This window comes from Stenella coeruleoalba (genome assembly GCF_951394435.1).
Source record: "Stenella coeruleoalba genome assembly, chromosome: X".
Lineage (NCBI taxonomy): Eukaryota > Metazoa > Chordata > Mammalia > Artiodactyla > Delphinidae > Stenella > Stenella coeruleoalba.
The window spans coordinates 65,204,863-65,226,905 of NC_137152.1; positions in this window are offsets into that span (position 1 = coordinate 65,204,863).

Here is a 22,043-nt window from a genome sequence, read left to right on the forward strand (position 1 = left end):
TTCCATCCAAAAATAACAGAATACACATACTTCTCAAGTGCTCATGAAAAATTTTCCAGGAGAGAACATATCTTGGGTCACAAATCAAAGTTTGCTAAATTTAAGAAAATTGAAATCGTATCAAGTATCTTTTTTTACCACAACACTCTGAGACTAGATATCAATTACAGGAAAAAACCTGTAAAAACTACAAACACATGGAGGCTAAACAACACACTACTTAATAACCAAGAGATCACTGAAGAAATCAAAGAGAAAATCAAAAACTACCTAGAAACAAATGACAATGAAAACACAACCACCCAAAACCTATGGGATGAAGAAAAAGCAGGTCTAAGAGGGAAGTTTATAGCAATAAAATCCTACCTTAAGAAACAAGAAACATCTCAAATAAATAACCTAATCTTGCACCTAAAGAAAATAGAGAAAGAAGAACAAAAAAATCCAAATTTAGCAGAAGGAAAGAAATCATAAAGATTAGATCAGAAATAAATGAAAAAGAACTGAAGGAAACAATAGCAAAGATCAATAAAACTAAAAGCTGGTTCTTTGAGAAGATAAAGAAAATTGATAAACAATGAGCCAGACTCATCAAGAAAAAAAGGGAGAAGACTCAAATCAATAGAATTAGAAATGAAAAAGAAGTAACAATTGACACTGCAGAAATATAAAGAATCATGAGAGATTACTACAAACAAGTCTATGCCAATAAAATGGAAAACCTGGAAGAAATGGACAAATTCTTAGAAATGCACAACCTTCGGAGGCTGAAGCAGGAAGAAATAGAAAATATGAACAGACCAGTCACAAACACTGAAATTGAAACTGTATTTAAAATTCTTCTAACACACAAAAGCCAGGGACCAGATGGCTTTACAGGAGAATTTTATCAAACATTTAGAGAAGAGCTAACACCTACACTTCTCAAACTCTTCCAAAATATAGCACAGGGAGAATCACTCCCAAACTCATTCTACAGGGCCACCATCACCCTGATACCAAAACCTGACAAAGATATCACAAAGAAGGAAAACTGCAGGCCAATATCACTGATGAACATAGATGCAAAAATCCTCAACAAAATACTAGCAAACAGAATCCAACAGCACATTAAAAGGATCATACACCATGATTAAGTTAAGTTTATCCCAGGATTGCAAGGATTCATCAATATAGGAAAGTCAATCAATGTGATACACAATATTAACAAATTGAAGGAGAAAAACCACATGATCATCTCAATAGATGCAAGAAAGCTTTTGACAAAATTCAACACCCATTTATGATAAAAAAACTTGCAAAAAGTAGGCACAGAGGGAACTTTCCTCAACATAATAAAGGTCATATATGACAAACTCACAGACAACATCATCCTCAATGGTGAAAAATTGAAACTGTTTCCACTAAGATCAGAAGCAAGACAAGGCTACCCACTCTCACCATTATAATTCAACATAGTTCTGGAAATCTTAGCCACAGCAGTCAGAGAAGAAAAAGACATAAAAGGAATCCAAACCAGAAAAGAAGAAGTAAAACTATCACTGTTTGCAGATGACATGATACTATACATAGAGAATCCTAAAGATGCTATCAGAAAACTACTAGAGCTAATCAATGAATTTATTAAAGTAGCAGCATACAAAATTAATGTACAGAAATTTCTGACATGCCTATTCACTAATGATGAAAAATCTGAAAGTGAAATTAAGAAATCACTGCCACTTACCATCACAATGAAAAGAATAAAATGTCTAGGAATAAACCTACCGAAGGAGACAAAAGACCTGTATGCAGAAAATTATAATACACGGATGAAAGATATTAAAGGTGACATAAATAGAGGGAGAGATATACCACGTTCTTGGATTGTAAGACTCAACATTGTGAAAATGATTATACTAACAAAAGCAATCTACAGATTCAATGCAATCTCTATCAAACTACCACTTTCATTTTTCACAGAACTAGAACAAAAAATTTCACAATTTGCATGGAAACACAAAAGACCCCGAATAGCCAAAACAATCCTGAAAACAAAAAACGGAGCTGGAATAAACAGGCTTCTTGACTTCAGACTATACTACAAAGCTACTGTAAACAAGACAGTATGGTAATGGCACAAAAACAGAAATATAGATCAGTGGAACAGGATAGAAAGCCCAGAGATCAACCCACATACATATGGTCACCTTATCTTTGATAAAGGAGGCAAGAATATGCAGTGGAGAAAAGACAGCCTCTTCAATAATTGGTGCTGGGAAAACTGGACAGGTACAGGTAAAAGTATGAAATTAGAACACTCCCTAACACCATACACAAAAATAAACTCAAAATGGATTAAAGACCTAAATGTAAGGCCAGACACTATCAAACTCTTAGAGGAAAACATAGGCAGAACACTCTATGACATAAATCACAGCAAAATTCTTTTGACCCACCTCCTAGAGAAATGGAAATAAAAACAAAAATAAACAAATGGGACCTAATGGAACTTAAAAGCTTTTGCATAGCAAAGGAAGCCATAAACAAGACCAAAAGACAACCCTCAGAATGGGAGAAAATATTTGCAAATGAAGCAACTGACAAAGGATTAATCTCCAAAATTTACAAGCAGCTCATGCAGCTCAATATCAAAAACACAAACAACCCAATCCAAAAATGGGCAGAAGCCCTAAATAAACATTTCTCTAAAGAAGATATACAGATTGCCAACAAACACCTGAAAGAATGCTCAACATCATTAATCATTAGAGAAATGTAAATCAAAACTACAAATGAATATCATCTCACACTGGTCAGAATGGCCATCATCAAAAAATCTAGAAACCATAAATGCTGTAGAGGGTGTGGAGAAAAGGGAACCGTCTTGCACTGCTGGACACTCATTGTCCATTCAGATATTCCATAAATGCAGGGTCTGCCAAGCCAATCAAGGGGATTTAATCTGCTACTTGTGCAGCTGATGGAAAGATTTTCATTCCTTTTCCTTTGTCGCCCCACCCCTGGGGCTCAGCTCTGGTTTTAGACACACTTCTGTGTGTGGGCCACCAGCAGAAGTCTGCTCCTACGGCTGTCCTGGAGCACTCAGGTCTGCACCAGTCAGGACAGGGCATGGGGATGGCTCAGCTGTCTGGGTCGTGGGAGCCCCAGCAGTGACAGGTGTGTGGGGAAGCCAGCAGCCACAGATGCAAGAGATCTGGCCCTAGTGGGAGCATTTTCTAGTGCCTAACAGCAGGCTTGTGATGGTCAGCCCTGGCGGGGTATTTTTCTAGAGCCCAGCAGCGGGCTAATGAGTGCCAGCCCTGGTGGGCCCTTTCTTAGCACCTGGGGGAAGAGGGACTGGCAGGTGCAGAGAGAGAGCTTGGAATGGAGGCTTCACCCTCTGCATATTGCTGAACAGTGATGCCTTGTTTCCATGGCAGTCCAGGTTTCCTCCACAGACATTCTCATTTGCGGATTTCCTCCCTCCCATCCCCTCAGGCTGTCTCCTTGTAGACAACAGTAGTCCTCCCCCTGGGTTTGCTCTCCTATCCCCACACTCCAGCTCCCAGCCCTCATGCACCCTGGTAGACACATGTCCCAGTCGGGAGCACAAAGGGCCATGGCATGGACTTTCTGTGTAGTTCTCACTCTGTCTTGTCTGCCACAGACTGGCTGTTTCACCCTCTTCTGACAGCCTCACTTGCTTCCCTTCTGTCCCAACCAATTTCTCCATTGGTGAAGGGGCTTCCCTGGATGTGGTAACCTCTCCTCTGCTTCAGCTCCCCCCCTGGGGTGCAGATACCATCCCGCTTCCTCTCCTCTTCTTTCTCCCTTCTTTCTTTCATCCTACCCAGTTACGTGTGGATCTTTATAGCTCTTTCCAGTGCCCAAAGTCCACTGCTAGTGTTCAGCCAGTGTTCTCTGAGTATTATTGCATATGTAGCTGTAATCTTTATGCATTTATATAGTGAGATGAACTCCATGTCCCTCTTTTCCTCCACCATCTTGAAAACCGATCAGAGGATATATTTAAATGTTGACCCCTGTAAGAGACATTCTTGAGCTTAATTTTTATTGTTATTACTTTTAACAGCAGATTGAAACTACTACATAACAAAATGTCTTTTGTTCCTTTTTCCCTTTTTTATTGAAGTATAGATGATGGACAATATTTTATAAGTTATAGGTGTACAATATATTGATTCACAATTTTTAAGTTTAGTCTCTATTTAAAGTTATAGAATATTGACTATATTCTCCATGTTGTGTAACATATTTTATACCTAATAGTTTTTTCCTCTTAATCCCTACTCCTGTATTTCCCCTACCTCTTCTCTCTCCCTACTTGGAACCACTAGTTTGTTCTCTGTATCTGTGAGTCAGCTTCTTTTTTGTTATATTTGCTATTTTGTTGTGCTTTTTAGCTTCCACATATAAGTGATATCATACAGTATTTTTCTTTCTCTGTCTATTTCACTTAGCATAATAACCTCTAAGTCCATCCATGTTGCTGTAAATGGCAAAATGTCATCCTTTTTTATGGCTGATTAGTATTCCATTTTTACATATATACCACCTCTTCTTTATCAATTCATTTGTTGATGGGCACTTAGTTTGCTTCCATAACTTGCAAATTGTAAATAATGCTGCTATGAACATTGGGGTGTATGTATCTTTTTGAATTAGAGTTTTTCAGATATATACCCAGGAGTGGAATTGCTGGGTCATATGGTAGTTCTGTTTTTAGTTTTCAAGAAACCTCCATAATGTTTTCCACAGTGGCTATACCAATTTACAGTCCCAACAACAGTGTGTGAGGTTTCCCTTTTCTCCACATCCTTGCCAGTATGTGGGCTCTTTTTTTTTTTTATGATAGCCATTCTGACAGTTGTGAAATTATATCTCATAGTTTGATTTGTCTTTCCCTAATAATTAGCACTTTTGAGCATCTTTATATATGCCTGTTGGTCATCTGCATTTCCTCTTTAGAAAAATGTCTATTGAGATTTTCTGCCCACAGTTAATAGAGTTTTTTTTTTTTTTTTTGGTGTTGAGTTGTAAGAACTGTTTATATATCTTGGATATTAACCCCTTAATAGTTATATCATTTGCAAATATTCAGTAGGTTGTCTTTTTATCTTGTTGATGGTTTCCTTAGCTGTGCAAAAGCTTTTACTTTTATTAGGTCTCATTTGTTTTTTAAAAAATTTAGTTCAACATTGTCAAAAGTAATTTTTAATTGGTGATTGTGTTTGGTTAGCAGATTTTATTTTCATATCTTTAATAGGGATTATATATTTTATATGTCTCATAGTGATTATTTCATTTATGAATTACTTTCTATGTTCCTATGTCATTCCTAGTGAAAAGTGAAGTTGGAGAAAAAATCTGGGAAGTTCAGTCCACAAAGAATGATTTTGTTTTAATGACCACATCAAGAAGGGATTTACCTTCTTCCTGTAGATAGTTTTACCCTATTAGTAAAATACAAGTACCACATCTACAGAATGCTGCCAGTGCTCGAGAAAACACTTACATTTTCAGTAGATTAACAAATATTTTAAACTAAAGTATTAAAAACTGATGTCAATAAATAAATTCCTCAACTTCACTCTGAATCTTTCAGATTGTTGCAATTATATAAAATTAAAAGTTCAGATGTTGTACTTACATATATATTCACTTATATTTGATAGTGTTAAATGTATACTATTTAATGCTATCAACAACTCTAAAGATTGGGGGAGAAAGAGTATAAGAATATATTATTCTTTAATGAATAATTATGAAGTAATCCATTGATAGTGAGGAAAAACCAAGAAAGGTTAAATAAAAATGGCAGTACCTGCAGTCTTTCTCAGAGTAGTGTCCTGCAGCTTGGAAGCATTGTTCTTGGGGTGTAAGATTTGATTTTCTGACCTGGGCATTAAATATTCACTTCTAATTGTAGTCTTATGTGATGCAAAAATTAATTTGCATTATTAATGATGCACAAAATGTGATGTTTATTCTCTTAAGATTGGTAACAAAGAGAAAAGATTTGTTTTTCTCCTTTGAAAGTAAGTTAGAATAATAAAACTTATTGAATTAACTTCTCAGTAATTACATGTTTCTGACAAGTAGAATATACAAGGTTGTATTGTCTGAAATGGAACTAGGACTACAAAGTTTTCATTTTCAGTCTCAGAGTCTCCAGGGGGAAATCAAAAGGTTTCTGTCTTTCAACAGTTTGGGTGAGATGATATTTTGAGATGTTGAGAGCTGCCAAACTACAAAAACAGTAAAGGAACTCCCCCAAAGAAATTTGTTTTTATCTACACAAGTGTTTCTGCTTGTTTGTTCCTTTATTCTCTTATTGAGTTACAAAAAAAAAAAAAAGTGGAGGAGGGTCTAAGAATATTTGCCATTCTTCTCAGCCAGAAAGGAACAAACTAGTGTTTGTAGTAATCATTCACCAAGCCATGCCTTCCCCAACCTTCTCTTCACATATAGTTTTACCTGCTTGATGATAGACAACCCAATATGAACCAATCTGAAAACCTAACTTTCATGCAAATAAAAGGGAGATTACTAGAGGACTCACTACTTTAATCTGATGGAATTAATCGCTTCTCCTACCATTCTTTATCTTAAAACTGTTCCTTAGCTCCTTTGAACTGAAAACTGTGGGAAGACATATTTGAGGTGAAAAGAGGTAATATGATTTGGACAGTGATGTCCCATATAAATCCGGTCTATGAGAGGTGAGGTGATTTTTGGTCTTGTTTCCTGAAATGTTAAGTGTAGGAAAGCATTCCGTCCAGCTAATCTTGGGAAATAGGTGCTTTATATGTCCCTTTGAGGAAAAGGCTTAACATGGAAAGAAGGCAGATGTGAGAGGTTCGTTTAAACATTAGCCAAAATCTGGAAAATAGAAGTGAGATAACAGAATAATGAAGTCCTCAAGGAGGCTTGGGATTCCAAGCCTTTGGAGAGCCTAGCCATGAAAATTAGCAACTTGTATTCATTCACTTGTCCTGACTCTAAAATGTTTGTGAGGAAGGTTCCCTTTATTTTTATTTTTTAACTGCTGATTTTGAAATAATTTCAGACTTACACAAAAAAATACAAAAGTAGTACTACAAAGAATTCCTGTATATCCTTGACCCAGATTCCCCAAAAGTTAGCAAATTACATAACCACATTACAATTATCAAAATCAGGAAATTAACATTGATACAGCATTCTCATCTACAGACTTTATTGAAATGTTTCTAAGTGTCCCAATAATTTCCTTTTTCTGCTTGAGGAGCTTAGATCACATGATGCACTAATTATCATGTCTGTTCAGTATTCTTTAATCTAGAATAGTTTCTCAGTATGTCTTCATCTTTCATGATCTTGACATGTTTGAAGAGTAAAGGCTATGGAATTCCCCTCATTTTGCATTTGACTAATGTTTCCTAATAACAAAAGTTAGGTTATCCATTTTTGACAAAGATATCACAAAATAATGTTTATTATTTTCTTATTGCATCATATTAGGAGGTCCATGATGTTGGTTTGCCTCATTATTGATGGTTAGCTTTCATCATTGAGTTCAGGTGATATCTGCCAAGTTTCTAAAGTGTAAAGTTAATATTTTCTCCTTTGTAATTAATAAGTATTTTTAAAGAGATATTTTGAGGCTATACAAATAACCTGTTTCTCATAGTACATTTACTCACTAATTTTATCACCCGTTGTTAGTTAGCGACTGAAACAATTACTGTGGTGTTTAGCAATGGTACTTTTCTATTTCCATAATTTTCTACAATTGTTTGAATTACATTTTCCCTTATTAATGTATTTATTCAATTGTTTGTTTGTGTTAGTATGGATTCATTTATTCTTATTTTACTCTGTAGATTGTAGTCCATTACTATCATTATATATTTTTGCTAAAGTTTTCCTTTTGGTGGTTGGGAGCTGCTTCAAATTAGATCCTATAAACAGGTCTTAATTTTAGTCATCATATTTTTAGAAAACAAAAAGCTGTTTCATTAAACAATATATACATGGTGGAACTTAGTTTTATTTGGGCTATTTTTAAGTGCCACAAATGAGGAGATGTGATAATCTTAACTTTGAACAAAGCAATTAGATTTCTTGTCTCAGTTTAGCCAGAACCAGTTGTCAGTAAGTTATTTCTCATTCCTTCATCTCAGTGATGTTTTATCAGTAGCAAGAGCATAGGGTAGTTTTAACAGTAAGGGATATTTTGAATATAAAAATCTTTGACTCTTATCTGACAGAAAGAGGTGCTGGTAGTTAGTTGACAGATTTTTTTTCAGTAACTTGATGGGGATGGGAGGCACTTAAAAAGAGTGAAGAAAGGTATTCTTGGAAATTCCTAAGGGAAACAAAGTTGACCAAGAAGTGCACAAGCAAAGCAAGAGGACTTCCAAAAGAAGATTTGTTGTATATCTCTAAAGAAGTGATGGGGTTCTTGGCCTTCTATGGCATGTACATTTCTCTAAATGTTACATCACCTCAAAAAGACAGCATTGATGAAATTCTACTGTTCAAATCAAGAAATGGCTGTAATACTACAAATATACCAACTATTGCTTCACATGCAGAATCAAAGGAAAAGCAACTCTTGGATTCAGGAAAAAAGTATTGATGAATTGCAAAAGTGAGAAAAAACTGAACACTCCTCTACAGGCAAATAAGATTTAAGGCTGGTAGATATAAAGTGAATAGGACTTAAGGTCGACAGATATAAAAATCTCCTTTAAGTAATGCTTTGCCAGATTTTTTATGGTGGAATAATTTTACTTACAAATCCTTGTTATATGCACTTCAGTATTTTTCACTCTCACTGCATATATTTCTATCTTACACACAAAGTACATTTTCAGAAAAAGTTAAACATACATGAAACATCTGGTATCTTGTGGGAGAAAAACATCATATTATTTGAAGAATTATGTTTTTATTCCAACCAAGATAGTATTGTTTTAATTTATGATTTCTCAACTTTACTTATAACAAAAACAGTCTTTCAAAATATATTTTCTTCACTATTGCATTCAGAGCAACACCTTTTAAAATTATGGCCAAACACAACAAATTGATGTTTAATTGTTATTAAAATTCTTCACACCCAAACAAATAATTCTTCATTGGTTTATATTAAACACACACAATATTTGTAGATTTTCCTTTTTTATCCATTTTAATGACAATATAGACATCAACATCAATTGTTTAAATAAAAAGGTACTGTACAATGTTCTCCTTATATTCCAATGGATGTAACCTATAAGACAGTCACCCATTAGTGTCTCACATCAGTTCATTTCATGAAAGCTAAGATGTTTAATTGAATATTCGTTTTTTTTAATACAGTGCTGGTTTTTGCTAGAGTATAGGGTAACAGAGTCATTAATCAACTTCTTACAGGACATAAAATTAATTTTTCTATTGAGGCAGATGTGACTTTCATGTGCAATCAGATCCTCATTAACAGTATATGGGAAATCTGAAATCATACTTATGCCTATGTGTGATCTCTCACAAAGTGGACTGACCTAATTTAACTTTGAGTTATTTAGAGGGCTATGCAATCCACCCTGAATTTAAAATGAAACCTAAAGTTCTCAATTCTCAAAGCTCTCAAGAAGTTTAATTTAACATAACAAGCACTGTTTCCACTAACTGGTTTCATTTTCAGGTGCCAGTGAAGAGCGTTACGGGAGCAGAAAGTGTACATTTGCCAGGGCTCAAGCCAGTACAAGCCTGGATTTTAATTTGTTCTCATTTGAAAATTATAATGAATAAATTCATGACAACTTTGTCCAAATGGAAGGATTTTCACATCTGAGTGTCCACAGCATAGTAACCAACTGATCAGCAGTACACGAAAGCTTCAATCTTCATGATGTAAATATCCAAAAGTAGGAGCTCTCATATTATACCAAACCCACCACATATTTCCAGCCTAGTAAACAACATCTGGAGCCAAAGGAAGAGAAGAAAGGGGAGGAATTTGCATCTGACTCAGGCAACTTAAAATAAATGGATAGAAAAAGAGAGAGCAATGGCAAGCTATGTGTGGTCAGCAATGATGGAAATAACAAATGAGCATGTATAGTCACCATTATACACATTTTACACTATCCACTTCCCTTGTGAACCAACATTTCTGTGGATTAGAGCAGCTGCCCATTTTTCAATCAGGATGACTGAGGCATTGTTAAATTTCAACCATTTGTCCAAACATTTTTCATGAGGACTGAGAAATAGAATTGTGCTTCATAGATGGAAATTCCTAGGAAAATTCTGAGAGGGTGGGGAAAGGAGATGTGGAGACTGAAATTACAAAATTTCTACCAGCTGTTCAGTAAGAGTAGTAAGAAACTGGAGTTTTCAGATCTACAGTTACCAATCTTTAGCCCTTTGATCTTGCTCTGCTCCCTTGAAATTTTGAAAGCATTTTAGGACCTTAATATGAAGACCAGAGTAGATTATTTCTAGAATAAAAATGTTTGAGACAGTCCAAATCCTACTTACCCTTCAAAACCAGTTCCAATTCCTTCTCCCTCAAGAAAGACTTTTCCAGGGCACTTTAACCCAAATGCATATGCCTTCTTCCGAACTTCTCTGGAGCCTATTTCCTTTATTACTCATTGTGATACAAGTGATTAATCACATTGCCTTATAGCAATTCACCTTTTCCTAGATTTCTGTTCTTTTGTATTATTTTAGCTTTTCACATGTTTACATATTTTATAGCTCTAGATGATAAGCTCCTTGAGTCTATAGACTTTATCATGCTTCTTAGCATCTCTCCTGATACTTCCCAAATGCCTTTCATATACAGAAGCTCTTAGTATAAGTGTGTTAAGTAATTGGGGATAATCAGGAATTAAGAAAAATGGAAACCACTAAGGAGAAAAATTCCACTGGGAATTCTAAACACTCCATTAATTGATTATAAACTCTATTTTAATCATCCTAATGCTTTTCTTTTCCCCAAATCATATCAATGTCTTAAATATTTACTCTTTGCAATTTAAATGAACTGTTTTATCTCCTAAATGCATTATTACCTGTGTGTGGAGACTGCGGTTATTATTTGGAAAATCCTTAATTCTTTAGGTAGAGAAAATTCTCTAGTCCAAAGCAAAATGTGGGTTTCCCTGGTGGCACAGTGGTTGAGAGTCTGCCAGCCAATGCAGGGGACACGGTTTCGTGCCCCAGTCCGGGAAGATCCCACATGCCGCGGAGCGGCTGAGCCCGTGAGCCATGGCCGCTGAGCCTGTGCGTCCGGAGCCTGTGCTCCGCAGCGGGAGGGGCCACAACAGTGAGAGGCCCGCGTACCACAAAAAAAAAAAAAAAAAAAAAAAAGCAAAATGTATTTTTTGTTTTTAAATAAATTTCTCTTTTCCACAGACAGCTTCATTTGTTAGACCAAGAATATTAAAGACAGAACACAATCCGATGGAGTTCAATGTTCAATAAAAACACTGAACTTGAGTTTAATATTATCCAGCACTTTTAAACTCTTGCTATATGCCAAGTTTGTGTATGCTAAATACTTTACATGTAAAATTCTTTTCATTCTCATTATATCATTGTGAAGATAATTACTGTTATTAATCTCATTTTATAAATTAAAAACTGTGCAAGATTATACAGCTAGAAAATCCTAGAGCTAAGATTTGAATTTCAGTCTGTCTAACCAGAGATACCAAACCCTTAGCTATGTTATCATTCTAGAAAGACAAAACGGAGATCATGTTCATATGTCAGAACATAGCTATCCATGGCCTGATTGAATGAATGATTTTGGACAAGCTCAGAGCAGCAAAGACATGAAGCTAGACCAACCACTAATGGGACACATGGTAGTTGAGGGATTGGGACAGAGGAGACAGACTCACTTATAAGTGTTAAGAAAATCTAGTGTAGAAACAGAATGTGTACCCAAAGGATATGGTCATAGACAACAGGAAGTTCAGGCAAAATAACATTACTTATCTCAGGCTTGCTGTGAGGTATATATAATTTAATACTTTGAAAGTACATAGGCTAGACATTAGAAAATAGTTAGCACTCAATAAATGTTATCCATTTTTATTAGTATTATTATTTAAATCCAACCAATACAGCTAGCAGAGCAGAAAAGGGAATCCAATTTGTTGTGAATTCTAAAGTCCAGGTAATAAAATCAAGAAAATTCTGTGAGTAGCTAGCAAGGTCTCAACTAGTATTCATATGGGATCCAGGGACAAGAACCATAGACTTGAAAGAAGTCTAGAAGAAGTGAATCAGGATTCCAGTTCTAAAAGAACAGGGACATTAAAACAAGGGTTCACACATAGGAAATGAAAACAAGAGCCCAGGCAATAGTTCAGTTAACAAAACTGGGGCCCAAAAATTGGGATCAGATAAATAGCAAATGATACACGATGAAGCTTTATAGTTCCCTCCTGTCTCTGCCCATGATTGCAATTAGGGATTAGGGCAGGTATGAGTCCATGGGCCAAGCGATTCCTGCTATTAAGAGCAAGGAGATGTAAGGGCTAGGATTCAGACTAACAGCGATAACTTACTTATGGAATTTTTTTCTCCAGTCGGCATTTTTGGACTAACTAGTCCCTATGATCTACCATAGTTTAAACTGAAAATATAAACCTGACACATGTCAGAGGCTGAGTTGACAGAACTACAGTTATTATTCAAGACTACAAAGTGAACACTGGTAATTACAGGGAAGTTCATTGAAGAGCCTGAGAGGGAAGTCCAAGCAGTAGACCAGAAAACTAGCCAAGTATAATGTGTTGGGAAGTCAGGCTGAAGCAGACCAAGGAAGCCAGTCCAACTGGAGCTAAAAATGTAAGCCAAGCTTGGAGAGTCTTAGGAGACCAGTTCAAACAGGGACTGGAAGATTTGAACCCGTACCTGGAGGTAATCGTGTGGGCTTGAAATTTCTAGAGTCAGATTCCATCAAATGGAGCTCAAGTTAGCCAAGAAAGCAGAAAACTTAGTCACAGACTGGTAACAAATTTTACTGATCAAACAAAAACTAAATTCAGAAAGTCAATTTTACCCCCTGAAGTGTTGGACATAGAAGATGCTATTATAAAAATAAAGATCTTGTATCTGACAGATTAAATGATTTTTCTCCAAGGAGCAATGAGAGTTTTCATAAATTTATAAAGAGGCAATCAGCCTTCTTTTCTTTGAGGAGAGAAGCTATCTGATTTAAAAAAAAAAAATGAAGAGAAAGAGAAATGGAATCAAGAGCCTGTAGTTCTAATAATTTAATTTTTGCTATAATGCTATGACCTTATGCAAGTCATTTAACCTCTGCTTCCCTGCTATGGAATAAGAATAATAAAACCTGAACACTCACTTCTATTGAAGGATATTATTTAAAATGAAAGAATCTAATATAAGTATCTGATTTTTTAAAAAGTCTAGCCATAAATGAAATAAAATATCAGAATGTTGATAATGTTTCAAGCTTTGTGATGAGTACATGAGGAAGGGGTTATTATATCTCTTCTATTTTACAATTATCTATGATACAAGTTTAAACACAAAAGTTCAATTCTCACAGAAAAAAAGAAGGATCATTTCTCCAGTGGCAAAAGATTAACTGAAGTTATGGATATTCTGGAAGAAGTAAGTCAGTGGGAAATAGCCAACCATTCAAAGAGCATCCAATTCCATCTTTCTCAGGGCAGGAGATTTTCCTGCCAAGAACTGCTAAGAGAAGTAAATCCTTTCAACTACAAGGTATCAGTATGACTGAGGTGCATTTCAAAAATTATTAGGGGGAAAATGAAGATGAGCTATGAGCTTCCTTCCATAATTGGATATGCATAACAGTTTTGTCTTAGGCTCAATAGGGAGAGTTCAACTCAGTAACTCTCAATTACAAATCTTTGATTCCAGAATGACATGTAGCTCTCTAGAGACTCATATGCAGCCCTTAAAGAAAGACAGACAATAAAAACTGGATTTTATTATAATTTGTATTGATGCTTTGAATGAGTAATACCATGTCCTTTGGAAATCCCAAAGCACTATTATAAAGTGGAGTAAAATATTTTAAATGCAGATAAACAAATAATGTAGATATCTTTCATTTCTTTTCAGTATATGGTAATGGTTTTCACCTTGAGAAACTCATTGTGTTCAATTTGGGATTCAGATATACATCAATGGGAGACTTATGGCTAAGACTGACATTCTGTCTGCTTTCATAAAGTACTGAAGGTTCTACTGGGAAAAAAGGCTTATCTCAAGGAAAGAGATAGAAAAGGCATAAAATTTTGACTAAGGACAATAAACCAGCATAGGATGAGAGAGACGATTTTATATGCAACAGGTGACTTGTTCAGATTTTCCTCCAATCAGTCTAAGATGAGGAGTATCTCTGAAGTGTTCTTCCTCACCCACCACCTCCACTTCCTTTGACTTCATATCGCTTCCTCAAGGAAGATTTTTCTGATTTCCTTTCCACTGGTAATGAGGGGGCTATGTTCTACTTTGGTGGGAATAGGACTGAGTTGACGCCCTGCATTCAATGTGTGCTTTTCCTGGAGTTTCTTTTCTGTTCTTTCCGGAGGAGAAGGGCCGAAAAAGGACCATTCCAGGGCGCGGCGCTGGGCTTGCCACATTTGGGAGCGCCGCCTGAAGTTGGGCGCACAGCCTCCCGCCGCCCTGCCGTTGGGCTGGTGGAGGCCGCAGCACTACTAGGGTTGCATCAGTCCTCCTGTTTGCACTATTTCTTTTTGCGACCATGGCCCCGCCTTAAGTATTTCCAATTGAGAAACAAAACCTCAGGAAACCGAAACTTAACCAGCCGCTCTCGCTTCTGTAATTACGCTTGCTGACCCCCCCCCCCCCCCGCAACCGTCCAACCAATCAGACGGCGACTAGTGTCTCTGTTTAAAAGTCAACCAATCGGCGACTACGTTTGTACCGGTCTATAAAAGAGCTGTACTAAACTCCGCCAGGACCTCTTAGCGTCACCGGCAACGAGTGCGCGGAGGTCCAGGTTCGAACCTGCAATAAATGACCCTTGCCGTTTGGCTTTGACTCTCGACTCTGGTGGTCTTGTGGAGGGGCCTCGCGACCTTGGGCATTTCAGTATCACTCTCATAGCACCAGTCTTCTCCACAGTCTTTGTCATACTTGTAATATGGAATTTATTTGTGTATTTCTTTTATTAATGTCTGTCTCCCCCGCTAGTATGTTGCTCCATGAGGGCAGAAACTATGTTAGATACTGTGTCTCCAGTATCTAAAGTAGTGCCTGGTACTTCTCAACATTCATTTAATTAATAAATATGTCAATAAATTTTAGAAGGTAAAAGTTAAAGAAGTAATTTCATTAAAATCCCACTATGTCATTAGAAACTGTAAGGTAATGGCAGTGTATTCAGTAGTAGGGGTAATACTACTGAATGGCAACATAACCTGAAAACAACATTCAGCATCTTTGACTTCCAGATATCAGCAGACTTAATAAAATCTGGGAAATTAACACCTTGGATGGAGACACTGGTGCCTTAGGCAGTAGACATAATGAACATGAAGTAAATCAAGAGAGAATAAAATTTGAATTCTACGTGGAATCAAGTAAACTAAGTTCATGGATACCAGCATGTCATTCTTCACGTTGTCCATAAGTAGCTGGGAAACAACATTAAAAGTCGAGTTTGTGCTCCTGAAATTGCAGGTGGAGTCATATTCAGAGAATTACAGCTTTATTATCTTTATTATGGCCCTATTTTTTGCCTCCCAACTGGTGGTGTTTTGGAAGCTTGAGTTACAAGTATAAGAAACGTAGTTAGCTATGAAAATGATCAACAGAAATTTGACTGCACTCCTTTAAAAGCAATACTAGTGAATTTAGTTAATTCCTTGACCATATTGTCTTTATTAAGTATTCTGTCTTTATTGACAGAAGTGACATATGTGTTCGTAAGTACTGTGAACCCATAAATATACATGATGTATATGATTGAGTTCACCAGATATTACCAGGATTAATTTGGTACTTGATGTCTGTATGTAGCTCTGGATAGCACATATTTTCTCTGAGCACTCTATTAAGTTTTCTGTGTTACACACTCTTATTTTCAACTAAGAAGCCTAAATCCCATGTTTAAGTCTTATATCCAAGGATTTTGAAGAAAGGAAATAAAGCTTTTGTGCTTTTTCTAAAAATATATTACACTGATACCAACAGGTTAAACATAAGAAGTATAGTGTAACCAATAGGAGGAGCCTGAATTTATGGGATCAGAAAATGGGCAGAAGACCTAAACAGATATTTCTCCAGAGAAGACATACAGATGGATAACAGGCACATGAAAAGATGCTCAACCTCGCTAATGATTAGAGAAATGCAAACCAAAACCACAATGAGGTATCACCTCACGCAGGTCAGAATGGCTATCATCAAAAAGTCTACAAATAATAAATGCTGGAGAGGGTGTGGAGAAAAGGGAACCCTCTTACACTGTTGGTGTGACTGTAAATTGGTGCAGCCACTATGGAAAACAGTATAGAGTTTCCTTAAAAAAACTAAAAATAGAGCTCCCATATGATCCAGCAATCCCAACCCTGGTCATATATGTGGAATAGATGAAAACTCTAATTCGAAAAGATGCATGCACCTCAATGTTCATAGCAGCACTACTTACAATAGCCAAGACATGGAAGCAACTCAAGTGCCCATTAACAGACAACTGGCTTAAGAAGATGTGGTATATATACAATGGAACATTACTCAGCCTTATAAAATAATGAAATATTGCCATTTGCACCAACATGGATGGACCTAGAGAATATTATACTAAGTGAATGAAGTAAGTCAGACAGAGAAATACAAATATTATGTGACATCACTTATATGTGGAATCTAAGAAATAATACAAATTAATCTATATACAAAACAGAAACAGACTCGCAGACATAGAAAAAATCTTATGGTTACCAAAGGAGAAAAGGAGGGGGGGAAGATAAATTAGGAATATGGGATTAACAGATACACACCACTATACATAAAATAGATAAGCAACAAAGATTTACTGTATACCACAGGGAACTATATTTGATATCTTGTAATAACTTATAATGGAAAATAACCTGAATATATATACATATAAATAATCTGAATATATATATATATATATATATATCATATATAAATCACTTGCTGTACACCTGAAACTAACAGAGTATTGTAAATCAACTATACTACATTTTAAAAAGTGTTATTGGAAGCTGGTCTAATTAATTTTTATTCAGTGATTGTGATTCTAAACTGAACTGACTTATCTTTGTTTCTTTTTCCACAAACTATTTATTTGTGTTGAAAGTTTTAAAAAATTGAGTGTCTTTTATCCTTCAGTGGCTTTATGCTTACTTTTCAAGAATGCTTAGTTGCTTTCAAAGGGCCCAGGGGGGCTTCCCTGGTGGCGCAGTGGTTGAGAGTCGGCCTGCCGATGCAGGGGACACGGGTTTGCGCCCCGGTCCGGGAAGATCCCACATGCTGCGGAGCGGCTAGGCCCGTGAGCCATGGCCGCTGAGCCTGCGCGTCCGGAGCCTGTGCTCCGCAGCGGGAGAGGTCTCAACAGTGAGAGGCCCGCGTACCGCAAAAAAAAAAAAAAAAAAAAAAAAAAAAAGGGCCCAGGGAAAATTTGTAAACTACTTTCTGGGCGACTCATTGTCTTTTATGTTTTAAGGTAAAATTTTAACTTCCTGCTGAATATTTAGCCATCAACAATTTGAGACAGAAATTTACAATAAAACTGATATCTAATTTTAGTGGAGTGATGATCTTTTCCTGAATATTAGATGGAATAATTTTCCCTTCATTTACATTTTAGAAATATAAGATCCAACTTTACAAATTTTTCTGTCTTTGTCTCCAAATTAATAGATTATTGACTAGGAAGTTTCTGGGGAAAACCTAAATAATTTCTTTCAGAATCATATAACAAATGAAACAACAGCTATCATTCCATTCTGGATTAGAAAATTAATGAGTTTTGAAAATTAATGAGATTAATGAGTAATACTTGTACTTTAAGAATGTCAAAAGGAATTTCATGGGCTCCATTACATTGGAGGTGCCTAATGAGTGAAAACTTCCAAAAGGTATAAGTTCTGTTATTTCAAAATAAGATGAAAAAATGTTTGGTGATGCCTTGGTGTAAGATGTATCAGTAACTCATGCTTTTTAATGTCTATATAGAGAGATGTATACAGAGATAAACATAGATGTGTGTATTTACATACATGTTAGTAAGCACACCTATATTTCCTAGCTCTGTCCACTGAGAGGGTCTAGAAGCAATGGCACTCAAAGTAGTAATAAGCATATTAAGCACCCAGATCTTGGTTTCCAAACATTCCCCAATAAAAGGAGCCAAGGCTCCTTGATGATGTGGTTGATTTCAGGACTGAGGGTAAGGAAAATACAAGATGAGCCTGGAGCATCTTGTGGTCTCATACAGTAAGGAAATGCTCATCAAGTATAATAATAACAACAAAAATGAAGGGCCATGTTAAAAAGACAAGCTGATCTAAAGAGCTCCCAATGACCAAAGCTGGAAGAGTTTGAACAACAAAATAAATAGTGATAACATTAGATTATAACCCAAAGAATAAATATCTATTAAATTCATAGTGATATAAACAAATGATTAGATAAATAAAGGAATGAGGGAAAGATACAACCTTTTTTAAAGAAGTACTTCAATTTTTTTATTGGAGTATAATTGCTTTACAATGGTGTGTTAGTTTCTGCTTTATAACAAAGTGAATCAGCTATACATATACATATATCCCCATATCTCTTCCCTCTTGTGTCTCCCTCCCTCCAAAATGAAAAACACAAAATCACCATCAGAACATCTGAGTAGGAAATATTGTAAATAAGTATTAAAGTTAGTGAGGAAACATTTAAAAGAAACAAGATATTAGCATAACCTCAAAATATTTCTCCAAACATATTTACTAATTACAAAAGGGGAAATAGTCACTTTACAGTGGAGAAACCTGGCTGACATCAACTTAATCATGTGATTAAATTTAACATCACCACTAATAAGACATAGTAACTTCATATACCTACTGATATCATGCACTGAGAATGGCACAATATCATTTCTGTGGCATTCTTGCCCAAAATACATAACCTCAATCTAGTTATAAGAAAACATAACACAATCCCAGATTGAGGAATATTCTTCAAAATATGTGATTAGTACTTCTAGTGATCATCAAGTTTATGAAAAATAAGAAAAGAATGACAAATTATCACAGACCAGAGGAGACTAAGGAGACATGATAATTAAGTACATTATGGAAAGAATCCTGGAACAGATAAATGGAAAAACTGGAAAATCCTAATAAAGTCTGTAATTTAGTAATTTAGTTAAATTACTAATGTTAATTTCTTAGATTTGATGGTTGTAGCAGGGTTATGTAAGATGTCATCATCAGGAGAAGCTGAGTGAAAGATATGCAGCAACTCTCTATAAGCCTAACATTATTTAAATTATTTTTTGAAATGTGAACTACATTTCATTAAAAAAATATTTTCTCATATCAATAGAATTTTCTCAAGTATTGAAGACTTTGTTGCATTACATTCCTAAAGATAATTTTCTTTTAAAAAATCACAAAGTACATTTTTTGAAAGTCAAAATAAGATTTCCTCTTTTATCATATTTTTTTAAGTATTGCAAAAAAAATTTGTTTTTGTAAAATTAAGAAGAAAACCTGTTCAAGGCTTTCAAAAACTCTAAACTCAGTACAAATGGAAGGAATAAGTATTCTTTTATGTATCTTATCTCTAATGAGAAATGGAAATATGTCTACCAGCACCACTATGGGCACCACTATGACAAAATAAGCACAGGCTGATTTGTGGCACATTGTATGCTGTGTCATTTTTGCTGCTAGCTTCTACCATTGAAGGTAGATGTTATATGTCCTTAAATTAACCATGCAGGATTCATTGCCATGAACAATGGGGGAGGTCCACACCAAAGAAACACACCAAAGAATCACTATTTGGGCCTGAGCAGTTCTCTAACATCTGTGAAGTACTATCTGAAAGCAAACAGTCCAAATTCTTATTGATTTATCAATTTGATTACTGCCCATCAATCACACTGAAGCTGAAGATTTGTAAGCAGTGGGCACAGGCTATATGTTTTGGGTACATGAAGTTCAATATTAAGATTCCTTTTGCACACAAATTCTCCTCCAGTCTGGATCTATTGCCTGAACTTCCCACCATCATTGGATGATTACTTATTGACATAAAAGTCATGGAATTTTATTTAGGTTAATGTCTGTGATATATATATATATATATATAACATATATATAAACATATATATACATGCATATATACATGTATGCATTTACTATGGTAATATATATGGCAAAGATTTTATAGTTTATAAAAGTATATATAAAGCCTATATAAAAATAAAGAATTTACAAATGTCCCAAAGCATATATTTGAATGATTGATCTTCACAAAAATCGGGTATTATTATCTAGGTTTCACAGATAATGAAGCAAAAGATTAAGGAGGTAAGGTGAATTGCTTAAAGCCACATTGTATGAAATTTAACTGGGACAAATGTTCAGGTATTTGGATGACAATCTTATTACAATGGAACAGAATATGAGAAAATATTTTCAGAGCCCCAACCTTGTACTTTTCCATCTTGAAGTGAACTCAGTTCCTCAAGCAAAGCATGTGAAGAATGACTGATATATGAAGGTAATTTCTCTGAACCAGTGTTAGATAGTTACCAAGTTTAATATCCAGGACTACTTCTTTCCTTCTCTCCTCACTGCCAAAGATATTCTTCACAAGTGACAGAACAAAAGGAAAAAGAGGACTAGGCAAGAAGCTCCTGATCATGCTATTTTTCTTGTCCAAGCTAAAGATAAAAATGCTTTTCCCACAATGCATTTCCTCAACTGAATGCTCATTAGTATTTGTACTATAATTCAAAAAATAATGAGTTATACTGACTTCTGGGAATTCACTGGGAATCCTAAATGTGACCTAAATTTACATTCAATAAAATAATGTACTCTAGAACTCAAACAATTGTCCAGTGAACAAGGTTTTATAGGAAAGCCCTTTGGCACATTGGAGATAATTTATATGTATTTAAATAACATGTTTTCTTACTACTTACATCATTTACATTATTATTATCCACACATATATTTAGTTCTCAGTAATATAGTTATTTTGTCGTTGAACAAGTTTGTAATTGCAAATGCCCAACTAAATCCAAAATGATATTTTTTTCCAGGTAGCTTTGGTTCTGTCCAAATCAAATGTGCTCTGGTTTTACTTTTGAACATATTCAAAAATAGGTTAATCAAATAATAACAACTACCATTTATTAAAAGTTTACTATGTGCTAGGAACTTTATAAATTCTGGTTCAATTGATCTGAGTTGGGGCCTAATTATTTTCAAAACTCCTTAGCTGATTCAGCTGCTTACTGAATGGCTGAGAACCAAGGACCTAATTTATTTAAGGCATGCCTTATTCATGAAGTTTTCTTTAATTATTTTAATTCATATGGCTCAATCTCTTTAGAAATAATGGTTTCTTATAGTTGTCCCCATACAATAATGAACTATATTTTAATTGTCTCATGTATATTGATGTGTTAATCCTACCTAGAATATAAGCTTTCTGTGAATAAGAATATTGACTTACTTTTTTTTCTCTCTCCACCATAGGACTTAGATAACTTACATGCATTAATTTCCTAGTGTGTGCCAGATGCTGTTATAGATGTTTTATTTATGTTATTTTATTTTATTTAATCCATGAGAAATTATGTGAGATAATTATTATTGTCTCCAACTTAAAAAATGAAGATTCTGTGGCTTAGAGTTTAAATAAGTTCACCTAAGGATATACAGAGAGATTCTAGGTCACAGAGAGTTTAAACTAAAATTTCATCTAAGGTTTGTCTGGCTCCAATTCCCAAACCTGCTCTTTGCAGAATAGCATTG